The following is a 12,468-nucleotide window of genomic DNA, read 5'->3' as shown; positions in this document are numbered from 1 at the left end:
GTGACCGGAACGAGCTTTGCAATCCCCATTACCAGTCAGGAGCAGAAGCTTTCTGGCAAATTTCAGCCGGAGATCAGCCCAGGGGTTTGGCCAGAGAAGTCGGAATAGGAGACGGATGGACGGACGGTGCACAACAACAATACCTTATTTGGAATTCCAATTCCAGACAAGCTAATAATATCCAATAACACGTTTGTGGTACAGTGATTGTGTTCTCATGTGCCTTGAGGTCAAAAGGACTCCTGAATGTGTTTTTATGAAGATGAGCTTCATGCATACCCCCCAGAATGGCAGGATGGACTGGAGGTACGCACACTCGCCTCCAATCTGTGTAGCCTGGGTTTGAATCCCATCCCGGCTATAAACTGTCCTCAGTGTTTCACAGACAGATAATATGGCTGGCTTAAGATCTTAAGGTCTTGAGTTTGAGCCCCTATCGTGCCGTTAAATAACAACAGGTGTGTTGATTCAGCCTGTTGTCCTTCCGAGGTCGACAAAACAGGTACCAGCTTGCTGGAAACAGAGGGCACTGCATCAGCAGCACTCCCAGCAATGATGCAACCAGCAGACATAGGCTGCATATGAAACAATTATAATACACAGGCAGCGAAATTCATCGATGTGTGTGCTATCCCTCGGACCGGCGTTAAACTGGGCGTCCCACCTGCCAGCATTCGTTGGTAGACGTTAAAGATCCCACGGTGTCCTTTGCGAAGAATAGGCGAGCTATCACTGACACCAAGAACAAATTACAAATTCCTTCCCGAACCTGCAGAGGGCACCGAGCCGCGACCTTGGTCAATGATGCTACCCCACAGCCTTGTGTGGCTTTGGAATATATACCTTCTGTGGTTTTTGAGGGGGTTGGGGGGGGGGATATGGTAATGATGGGCGTGAAGGGGGGGGGGAGGGGAGGGAGAGAGAAAAGGTTACTGATGATGGGGAGGGGGTGTGTGTTGATGGGGGAGGGGGGAGGGGTGGGATTACTCAGCTTGGTGAGCTTACAAAATCATGTGCACGTTCCAATAGGGGTAAAAATGTCTTCACTGCATGTATATTTACATGGTGTATATCAAGCAAGGCCTCTCCACCTCACATGTTGGTTGTAATTGCTCTTTTCGAAACAGAAAATAAACTTCATCCATGCACTTCATCTGGTTTTCCTCGTACAGGAACAGCACTCTTGTAGGAATGCGAGGACGAGCTTGGAATGTTTCTACTTCACTGGAATTTCTGTATGAAGATGAAAAAACAAATAAAACAAACATAATCGACCTCCTCCACCCGAACAGTCTCCATACATCTCCTACATTGCTCTTGTCTCGCTTCCCAATCTTCTTTACTTTTTCCCCTTTGCTCCCAAATTATCAAACATCTGCCATCTCCCTCCCACACCCCCCTTAACCTCTACACCATTCCCTCTCCCTTTGGCAAAAAAAATACATAGTTCCCTCAAATTATCGTTCTTCAATAATTCGAAGTTTCCGCTTTCACTTTCATCAACTTTTTAAAAAGTGGAACCAAACACAACACAAGACCATTCCCATCATCCAACATCGTTATCTTTAACTTGTACAATGTTATGGATTCTTACCTTGTGAGGGAAAAACCACCTGCAGGTTCAGGCTCCACCTTCACCACCACAATAGGATCTGCTGAGAAACAAAACCCATTTTAAACAAAGCACCAGGTATTATCTACAGAGGGCAATCACCGTCACACCTTTAACTCTCCCATACCCAAAACCAAAACAGGTATAAAATCTCATACAAGCGTGCGGACATGTTTCTCACATTACTCCTGCAGAGTGAGGATCCTCGCGAGGTTCCCACTTCAAATTCAGAGGAGTGTTGCCATGGAGACGTCCTCCTGTGGACTCAATTCGCTTGAAACATCGCCAAAGGTGACCCAGAGCACAAAGTGTTAAGATGAAAACCTTTCCACAATGTCTGTGTGTAGAGTTTTTGTAACGACAGCCACGAGTCGTAACTCTAAAATATGGGCCACGGTTTTATATGGACAAGGACAAATTGTCAGAAATAAGTAAATGTTTGCATACTCTGGTCCTAAGGCAACATTTGAAAAGACTTTCGACTTCTGACATCGTGGAAAGATGTGGAAAATAAAGTTTAAAAAAAACAATAAAGTCAAAATAACCCAATCTTGATTGGGTGACTCAACTTGTGTACGTACAGTCACGTGAAAAAGTAAGTACACCCCATGTAAAGTTTTCACTTTTTCAACATATTTCAACATCCAGCTATTTGATCTTCATTTCAACAATATTGATAGATAAAGGTGATATAATATAACAAATATCATGAAACATTTACATTTTGTAGTCCATTGTATAATTTAAATAAACATCAATGCAAATTTCGCATGTGGAAAAAGTAAGTACACCCCTACATTTATCACGACTTCAAATACCTAAAATTAGAATCAGGTGCACCAGCTCAGGTGCAAATGATTAGAACATCGTCAGAGAGGATCTTGGAGGAACCTGTCTTATTTAAACCTCAGACATTTAGTTTGCTTTGCTCTTTGTTGTTGAAGTGTGCGGCGTCACCATGCCTAGATCAAAAGAGCTATCTGAGGCCTTCAGAAAGAAGGTTATAGATGCCTACGAGTCTGGGAAGGGATTTTAAAAGATCTCCAAACAATTTGAAATCAATCATTTGACTGTCCGGAAGATCATTTACAAGTGGAAAAGATTCCAAACAACTGCCAACTTGTTCAGGCCAGGCCGCCCCAGCAAGTTCAGCCTGAGAGCAGACCGCAAGATGCTGAAAGAAGTCTCTAAGAACCCCCAGAATGTCATCACGGGACCTACAGGTAGCTCTTGCCACTGTCGATGTCAAAGTGCACGAGTCTACCATTAGAAAGAGGCTGCACAAATTTTATCTACATGGGAGGTGTGCCAGGAGGAAACCTTTGCTGTCCAGAAAGAACATCAGGGCAAGACTAAAGTTTGCCAATGAACACCTCGGCAAAGACCAGCACTTCTGGAACAATGTGCTCTGGACAGATGAGTCAAAGGTAGCGCTATTTGGCCACAGTACCAGAAGACATGTTTGGCGAAAACCAAAGACAGCATTTGACCACAAGAACCTGATACCAACTGTAAAGCATGGTGGTGGAAATATTATGGTTTGGGGCAGCTTTGCTGCATCAGGGCCTGGGCAGCTCACCATCATAGAATCCACTATGAATTCTTCATTGTACCAGAGGGTGCTTGAGGATAATGTGAGGCGATCTGTCGGAAAGTTGAAGCTCAACCGAAGGTGCACCTTGCAACATGACAATGACCCTAAACATACCAGTAAATCCACCAAGGAATGGCTGAAAAGAAAGAAATGGAGGGTTCTGGAATGGCCAAGTCAAAGCCCGGATCTAAATCCCATCGAGATGTTGTGGGGGATTTGAAACGAGCTGTGCATGCAAGAAACCCCTCAAACATCGCACAGCTGAAAGAATTCTGCATGGAGGAGTGGGCAAAAATTTCTCCCAGTCGATGTCAGAGACTGGTAGACAATTATAAGACACGCCTACTTGAGGTTGTTTCTGCCAAAGGGGGCAATACCACCTATTAGAGCCAAGGGTGTACTTACTTTTTCCACCTGCAAAATTTGCATTTATGTTTATTTAAATTATACAATGGACTACAAAATGTAAATGTTTCATGATATCTGTTATATTATATCACCTTTATCTATCAATATTGTTGAAATGAAGATCAAATAGCTGGATGTTGAAATATGTTGAAAAAGTCAAATCTTTACAGGGGGTGTACTTACTTTTTCACGTGACTGTATATTTACCAGTTGTTTTTGTTGCAGAGTCTTCCTTCTACATCTTCCTGTTCATCGTACAAGCCAGATATTTTGAGATTGTCACTATCCCCACTTCTCGGTGTCAGGTTTGTACTTTGTACATGTGCACAAGTATTGGCCCAGCATCTATGTCAACAGGATGACCATTCATGGAATCTGATCAATCTTCATCTGAGAGTCAAGCATCAAATTCCTTTTCCAAGTCGGATGAAAATATTGGGTCAGCCATTCCGCACAAGAGCAAACTCGGCACACACACGTAGTCTCTCAAATTGTTTCTTCTTGTGATGTCACAACCAGAATTTTGGACCTGCTCATGGGATTTATTTTTACTTTTTTTTTTTTTAAAGGGACTTTTTCGAGATTTATTTAGACCAATGAACTGAAGTTATTTGCTTGTGCGTCTCAAATAATTAGAAACACAAAACACACGCTTCGTTTAATTTTTCAAAATGAAAAAACGAGGGTTTGTTTTCCATTACAGCAACCCTTTAACATTACGGTTTGAATAGGGGAAATGTTGGAGCGAGAGGAAGAATAACTGGTGACAAAGGTTGTGACGCAAACTTAGACCGCATCATTGGGGCACAGAAAGTTCTGTTAAGCCCCACCTTGCTGACGTGCAGAAGGTCAGTGGTATCACGCATGGTTACATGGCATTGAGCAATGGACTGGTGTGGCAGGTGCATCACCAATGGTGGACAAGACATGAGATCAGGAAATGAGGTGACGAATGCCAGCCAAAGGCAACTGTTAAAATGAAATTCCTCATGCACCTTTACAATGGCATAAGACTGGCTGGACAACCCACAGGTGTACAAACTCACCTCTGAGCTGTCTACTCTGAGTTTGAATCTCAACCTAGCTATAAACTGTTACCTCGGTGTTCCGCAAGCAGGGTGATGCATCAGCTAGGACTGGCTTCCCTTGGCCCGGCTTGAGCACTCCATCAGCATCAGATTTCCTCGGACAAACTGGGCGCTCAACTGCCAGCATTAGTTGGTGGACGGTAAAGATCCCACGGTGTTCTTCGTGAAGAGTATGCGACCTATCGCCAGCACCCTGAACCTAAAATTCCTGCTCCAACCTATACGGGGCACTGCATCAGCAACACAGCTGCACCCCAAGCAAACGATGCTACCCGCAGCCATGTGTTGCATATGAAAGAAGACGATAGAATGTCGCAATTGCCCTTTCACAAAAAGCATAAAAATGTCTTCCTCTCATGCGTTTGCATATGTGTCAACAGATGATTCAGCGTCTTGAACAGTATCCGACAAACGGAGCACCTGTACGGGGTTTTGTCCATGTGAATTTTCTCGTGCGTTATTAGACTGGCAGGGGTGACAAAGGCCTCGCCGCAGAATAAGCACTTGAACTTTTTCCTCGTGTGAATTATCTCGTGCCTCCTTCGGTTGTAAGAAGTCACAAATGCCTTCTCGCAGATGGAACACTTGTACGGCCTTTCACCCGTATGAATTCTCTCATGCATCTTCAGACTGGAGGAAGTGACGAAGGCCTTTTTACAAACGGCACACTTAAATGGCCTCCTCCCGTTGTGGATGTTTACATGCAGCTTTAGGTGAGATAGCCTTTTGAAGGCTTTATCGCAAAAGGAACACTTGAATGGTTTTTCATCTGAATGAATTTTCTCGTGTTCTTTCGCTCGCTTTAAAGTCCTGAACGCCTTCTCGCAGAAGGAGCACTTGGCAAGCCTCTCGTCCGTGTGGGTTTTCTCGTGTGCACTTCGTTGGGACGACGTTCGGAAGCCCTCGTCACAGACAGAGCACTTGCACGGTCGCTCGCCTGTATGCATCATCTCATGAATCTTCAGTTCGGATGAGATCGTGAAGGCCTTCTGGCAGAAAGAGCACTTAAAAGGCCTCTCATCCTTATGGCGTTTCTCGTGTATCTTTAGTTCGGACGAAAACCTGAAGGCCTTTTCACACAAGGAGCACTTGAATGGCCTCTCGCCCGTGTGAATCATCTCGTGCACCTTTAGGTTCACCAATGCCTTAAAATGCCTTTTCACAAAAGGAGCACTTGAAAGGCCTCTCGTCCGTATGACACTTCTCATGCGCCTTGAGTTCAGAAGAGATCCTGAATTCCTGCTCGCAAACGGGACATCTAAATGGCCTCTTGGCCTTGTGAATTTTTAAGTGCATTTTTAGATAATACGATGATATGCAGGCCTTTGTGCAAGCGAAGCATTTGTATTGTTTCTTTCTCATGTGAATTTTCTGGTGCGTCTTTAGATTGTTTGGAGTCTTGAAGGTCCTGTCGCAAACTGTGCATTTGAACGAGTAAATGTCCCCCATGTGAGTCCTCAAGTGATCCTGCAGTTTGATTTTGCTCTGACTGCTATAGGAACAGTGACAACATACATTTTTCCAACGAGTTTCTTTGTGTTTGCCCTCCGAGGTCTGTTTAAATGAGACCGAGTTGTTTTCTTCAAGCTGAACTCTTCTTTCTGGAAGAAAGAACAAACAACCAAAACTAAGTTTGTTGTTTTGAAGTACAAATAATAAACTTGATTCCTTCCCCTCTCCACTCTCCCTCCTATTTCACACGTACGCTATTATTTCCCTTCACCACAATTGAGCTTGGATGTGTAAAGTGTGGATTTGAATGCGACTTGGATTAGTACCACAACATGGCTGCACAAATGGCACAAACGATCGTTTTGTTTGTTACGGGCTTGCCCATTGGCTACTGAACCTTGTGTGGAGCTGTTTGATTGGGTTAAGCATGTCGTTGCTATGCAAGGCTAAACTTGATTTGTGTATGGCAGCATTTGGCAGCCATGATGTCGGGATAACTGGGGGAGAGCATTTCTTTGAAAACGTTTCAGAAATAGCCGTTTATCAAACATTTTTCTGTCAATTACGTCAACGGTTATGGCGACGTCAATTTGGTTATCTAGTTCCGTCAAGTCGTGTCTGACTTCTGGTGACATTCATGATCAAAAAACCCTCAAAACCCATTTCTACCCTTCAATGCTTCCTGAATCTCTGGCAGAGACAACTTGGTTGCATCCTTTACCCCATCCCTCCAGCGCATACAAGGTCTGCCTCTTCCTCTTCTTCACTATTCTCTAACCCCACATGATTTACTTCTCCAGACTTTCATTTTCTGCACTCAGGATGTGTCCCACCAAAGTGTGACAGCTTCTGTTTGAGCATCAGTTTATAATTTCTTCAAGCACCGATTTGTTTGTTCTTCCTGCAGTCCATGGAATGTTTAACATTCGTCTCCAACACCAACAACATTTAAAAACTGTCAATCTTCTTCCTTTCTTACTTTTTTTTATTCTACGTTAAACTTCCGCTTCCGGTCCGGTATGAAGAGGACGCAGGCGTCACATGCTCGCCGCTTCTTCGACCGGGCCACTGTCAGTTGCTTGCTTTTTTGGCCATTGAGTCTGCCCTCTGCATAGCCCCGGCTCTGCTCCCTGCTTCTCCTGCCCGGCTCCTTCGCCTGCTCGCTGTTTCCTCGGGCACGCTCTCGTGGGTTGTGACCATCGCAGCGGTTTGGTGGCGGTTTCCCGCCGTGATCTAGATTTGTAGCGGCGGCGGTCGATTGCCGCTGCATTTCCCGCTTTGCCGTGATCAACCTTGGCCTCGTGATCGTCTCTTTGCTCCTGCCTGCCCTCTGCTTGGTCCCGGCTCTGCTCCTGGCTTCACCTACCTGGCTCCTTCGCTTCCTCGGGCCCACTCCCGTGGGTTGGGACCATTGTTTCACCTCCTCAACCTTGGCCTCGTCTCGTCTCTCCGCTCCTGCCTGACATGGCTCTGCGGTACTCCGCCGCAAGGCTCCTTCTGCTCAATACCCGCTCCACCCCATCATGCATCTCTGCCATCAAATCAAATTGACTCCGACGACGACCCAGGTACATTCACCGTGGCTCCGGTCATAAGTTTGTATATTTGCAATCAGGTCCACTCCATCCCCGTCCTCTGGTCGGCTCAGCGCACTCTCACTCTTCGTCCCAGCGCACCTGGTCACAGCAACGCAGCAACGCATACACAACGCACCTCCTGCCTACGAACCCTGACTAAATCACCTGAATTCATCCCTGCTGTTCAAAACAACATCAAGCTCACCCTGTTCAACACCCGGTCCCTCAACAACAAATGCCTCATCCTGAACGAATACATCCTGGATAACAAACTGGACTTTCTCTGTCTCACCGAAACCTGGCAACAACCTCTGGACTACTACACACTCAACCTCACCACACCCAATGGATATTCCTATGTCAATAAACCACGCTCGGGGGGCCGAGGTGGTGGAATTGCCATTATCCACCGTCAAGACATCAAGACCAGCCTCATCCCCATCGCCTCATCCTCATCATTTGAACACCTGGCTTTTAAACTCTCTGGTCGCACGCAGTCTGTCATGGCTGTCGTCTACCGTCCTCCCAAGCCACACCCATCATTCCTGTCTGACTTCTCCTACTTTCTGACCCAGCTATGTTCCCTCTCCCCCTCAATCCTCCTCCTTGGTGATTTCAATATCCACATTGACTCCACTGACTCCACAATAACCACTGACTTCACCGATTTACTCACCTGCTTTAACCTCACTCAACATGTCGACTTTCCTACCCATATCCGTGGTCACATTTTGGACCTTGTCTGCTCCACTGGATTAAATTTGCACCATCTCTCTGGCTCCGACCTCACCCTCTCTGACCACTTAGCTATCACTATGACCATCAACATCCGCACCCCAACACCAAGACGTTATCGCACTATCACCTTCCGTAAGCTAAACGCTCTTTCACCTACCTCATTCTCATCCACCCTCTCTGAAAAAATGTCCACTTCTCCCTTCGTTGCCCTCCACACCCCTTCCGACCTCACTGACGACTACAACCACACTCTCTCCTCCTGCCTTGACCAGCTTGCGCCTGTAAAAACCAAAACAGTTTCTTTCACCCATTCTGCTCCCTGGTTTACCCCTGAACTCCGCCTGATGAAAACTCATGCTCGCCAACTTGAAAGACTCCGCAATAAAACAGGTCTCACAGTTCACTCCCAAGCCTACAAGGACCACCTACAACACTACAAAGATGCCCTCTCCCACGCCCGCTCCGCCTACTACTCTCAAATTATCCACTCTGGCTCCGGAAACCCAAAAGCACTCTTCTCGACAATAAACAAACTCTCCGCCCCCTGAACACCACCACCCAGTCATTCACAGTAGACAACTGCATCTCCTTCCTCTCTTTCTTCCAACGCAAAATTGACAATATCTACAACAGCTTGACCACCGCCACACCCACTCCCTCTCCAACCACCTGCCCCCCCTTGTCCTGCCATCCCCCGTCTCAGTTCCCCAATCTCCCCTACTGACCTCTCTGAACTCCTCATAGGAATGAAAACTGCCACCTGCACTCTTGACCCCATCCCCTCCAGCTTTGTCAAGGCCTCCCTCCCTGCTCTCTCCACTTATCATTGCAACAATAAACTCCTCCCTGTCTACAGGCATCGTCCCACCTTCCCTCAAAATTGCTGCTGTTACCCCCATTCTAAAAAAAACCTGGTCTAAACCCTAACACCCTAAACAACTTCAGACCCATCTCCAACCTACCCTTTCTGTCAAAAGTTTTGGAACGCGCTGTAGCCACTCAACTCAAACATCACCTCTCTGCCAATAACCTGTATGAAACATTCCAATCCGGATTCCGCTCCGACCACAGTACTGAAACTGCTCTCCTCAAAATCACCAACGACCTTCTCCTCTCCTCTGATGCTGGCAACCTCAACATTCTCGTCCTCCTCGACCTCAGCGCTGCCTTTGACACCATCAATCACACCATCCTCCTCACCCGACTTGAATCCACCTTTAACGTTACCGGCACTGCCCTCTCTTGGATTAAATCATACCTCTCTGACAGACGCCAGGTCATCTCCATCAATAACTGCAAATCCCCCACTGCTCCCCTCCCCCAAGGTGTCCCCCAAGGTTCAGTTCTTGGCCCCCTCCTCTTCATCCTTTACCTGTCCCCCTCGGTCACTTAATCCGCCGTCATGGTCTCCAATTCCACTGCTTTGCCGATGACATCCAGCTTTTCATCTCCACCAAGCCGGTCTCCACCGACACCCACTCTATCCTGACAAACTGCATCACTAAAATAAAATCCTGGCTTCAAATCAACTTCCTCAAGCTTAACTGTGATAAATCTGAAATAATCATCATTGGCCCAAAAACGCTCACAAAATCCACCCATAACTTTGCCCTCAACATCGACGGTATCCCAGTATCCACCTCCCCTCACATCCGGAATCTTGGCGTCATCTTTGACCAAACCCTCTCCTTCGACAAATACACTAAACAGATCACAAAGTCAGCCTTCTTTCACCTGAAAAACATTGCCCGTCTCCGCTCATCCCTCTCCTCCACGGCTGCAGAAACCCTCATCCACGCCTTCATCACCTCCCGTCTGGACTACTGCAATAGCCTCCTCTATGGTTCACCCTCAAAAATCACCAATAAACTCCAATACATTCAGAACTCCGCTGCCCGTCTACTCACCCATTCCCGGACCCGTGACCACATCACCCCCGTCCTTTACAAGCTTCACTGGCTCCCCATCCCCCAGAGAATTCAGTACAAAATCCTCCTCTTGACATACAAAGCCCTCCATAACCTGGCCCCATCCTACCTGGCTGACCTCCTCTCCAGACACACTCCCACCCGCAACCTCCGCTCTGCTGGTACCAACCTCCTGACCCCCTCCCCCCCCCCCATCCGGACCAAATTCAGATCCTGGGGGGACAGGGCCTTCTCCATCGCTGCTCCCACCCTTTGGAACTCACTACCTCACACCATCAGAGACTCCTCCTCACTCACCACATTCAAAACATCACTAAAGACCCACCTGTTCAACACTGCATTCAACATTCAACCCACAGCATTTAACCCCTGACTATCTCTTCTCCTTCTCCCTCCTTTTGCTTTAAATATTTCCCTATTGATTCTTGTCTTTTTGCAATTGTTGTTTTCATGCATTGTTATGCATTATGTTTTCCACTCTGTCAAAGCGCCTTTGGGCTTCTTGAAAAGCGCTATACAAAATAAATGAATTATTATTATTACGTAAATTACGGCTGACAAAACGTAGTTGACCTCGAGAATGATTAATAAGATAATCGTTGATTAATATTCTCTCCACTTGGCCCTCCCGCTTTTCTGCCTTTCATTGCTTATTATTATTTTTTTTTTTGTATACTGAATCGAGGCTCGTGAAAGAGCTAACATTTATTTCACAAACAAATCAACCAGACAAACAAAATATACAAAAAGAGGGAGCGGAAGACAAGATGTGGAGAGAGGGGAAGCACACAACCACAACATTTGAGAGCAGGGAGAAGTGTGGGAGGGAGAGGGCTTGGGGGCAGGAGGCGTGGGAAGGGGAGGGGGGGTGGGGGGAGAGGTATAAAACACAAGGGGACCGAAATTAGCGGGGGTAGAAAAGATCAAGGTTTTGGATGGGGGAGGATAAGAGATGGTGGTGAACAGCTGTTTTAAAGACCTGGAGGGTGGAGTGGGATTGAAGAGAGTGAGGGAGTTTGTTCCAGAGGTGGGAAAAAAGAGGAATGAAGGAGTGAAGGTGAGCAGGAAGTGTTGATTTTGGCAGTTTAACCATAAGAGGGTTGCAGGCAGATCTTGTGCGACCTGTAGGAATATTTGGGGGACAGAGCCCAGAGAGAGCTGGGGGGGCAAGGCCAGAGAGGAGTCGGTAGAAGACGGAAAGACCACCAACCTGCTTGCGGTGAGTGAGTGAAAGGCCCTTGGAGTTAGCTTCATCGCGGGAGATTCCAATGATTCTGAACGCTTTGGTTTCAACAGCGTGAAGACGAGCTAGGTGTGAGGCAGGAGCACCAGACCAGAGGGGAGAGCAGTATTCCATAGAGCTGCGGATGAAAGCCTTGCATGTGGTGAGGAGCTCAGGTGTGCCAAGGAAGGACTTCGCACGACGGAGGATGCCCAGTCGGCGACTGGCTTTGGAGGCCAGATTAAAGCTTTTATCGCTTCCTCAACTTCCTTCTCAGTTATCTTCTCTGCCGGTCCTAAAACTGGGTTACTCTCTATGTTGCCATCGCATTCATTCTCTGTATTCAAAAGCATTTCCATATATCTTTTCCATCTTCCTTTAATTACATCTGGGTCGACAACGATTTGTCCCACTTCATCCTTCAAGCAACTCACCCCCATCACATCACACCTCTCTTTCGCTATCTGCTTTGTTCTGACCCTCTTCCGAATCCAAGCATTCTCCGAACATTTTCCTACATGCCTCCTGCGCCTTTGCTACCTCTTTCTTTGCAGCCTTCCTGGCTGCCTTATAACTTTCATGCTCTGCTGTTTCTGCTCCCGTACCCTTCGCCTTCTGCCACTCCTTGAACTTCTTCCTCTTCCCGTCAATCCTCTTTCCAACTTCATCATCCCACCACCATGTTTCCGAGTGCCTCGGTGGTCCTTTTGTCCATCCACATAGCTCACCAACGGCTCCCAACAGACTAGCTTTCATTGACATCCAACCACTTTCAAGCTCAACCACATCATCCTCGACCCTACTCAGCCTCTCTTTTTATGCCTCCCTTACTGTCACCTCTTTCAACCT

The sequence above is a fragment of the Myxine glutinosa genome, chromosome 5 (assembly GCF_964187855.1).
Source record: "Myxine glutinosa chromosome 5, kmMyxGlut1.1, whole genome shotgun sequence".
Taxonomy (NCBI): domain Eukaryota; kingdom Metazoa; phylum Chordata; class Myxini; order Myxiniformes; family Myxinidae; genus Myxine; species Myxine glutinosa.
This window is presented reverse-complemented; position numbering follows the sequence as displayed.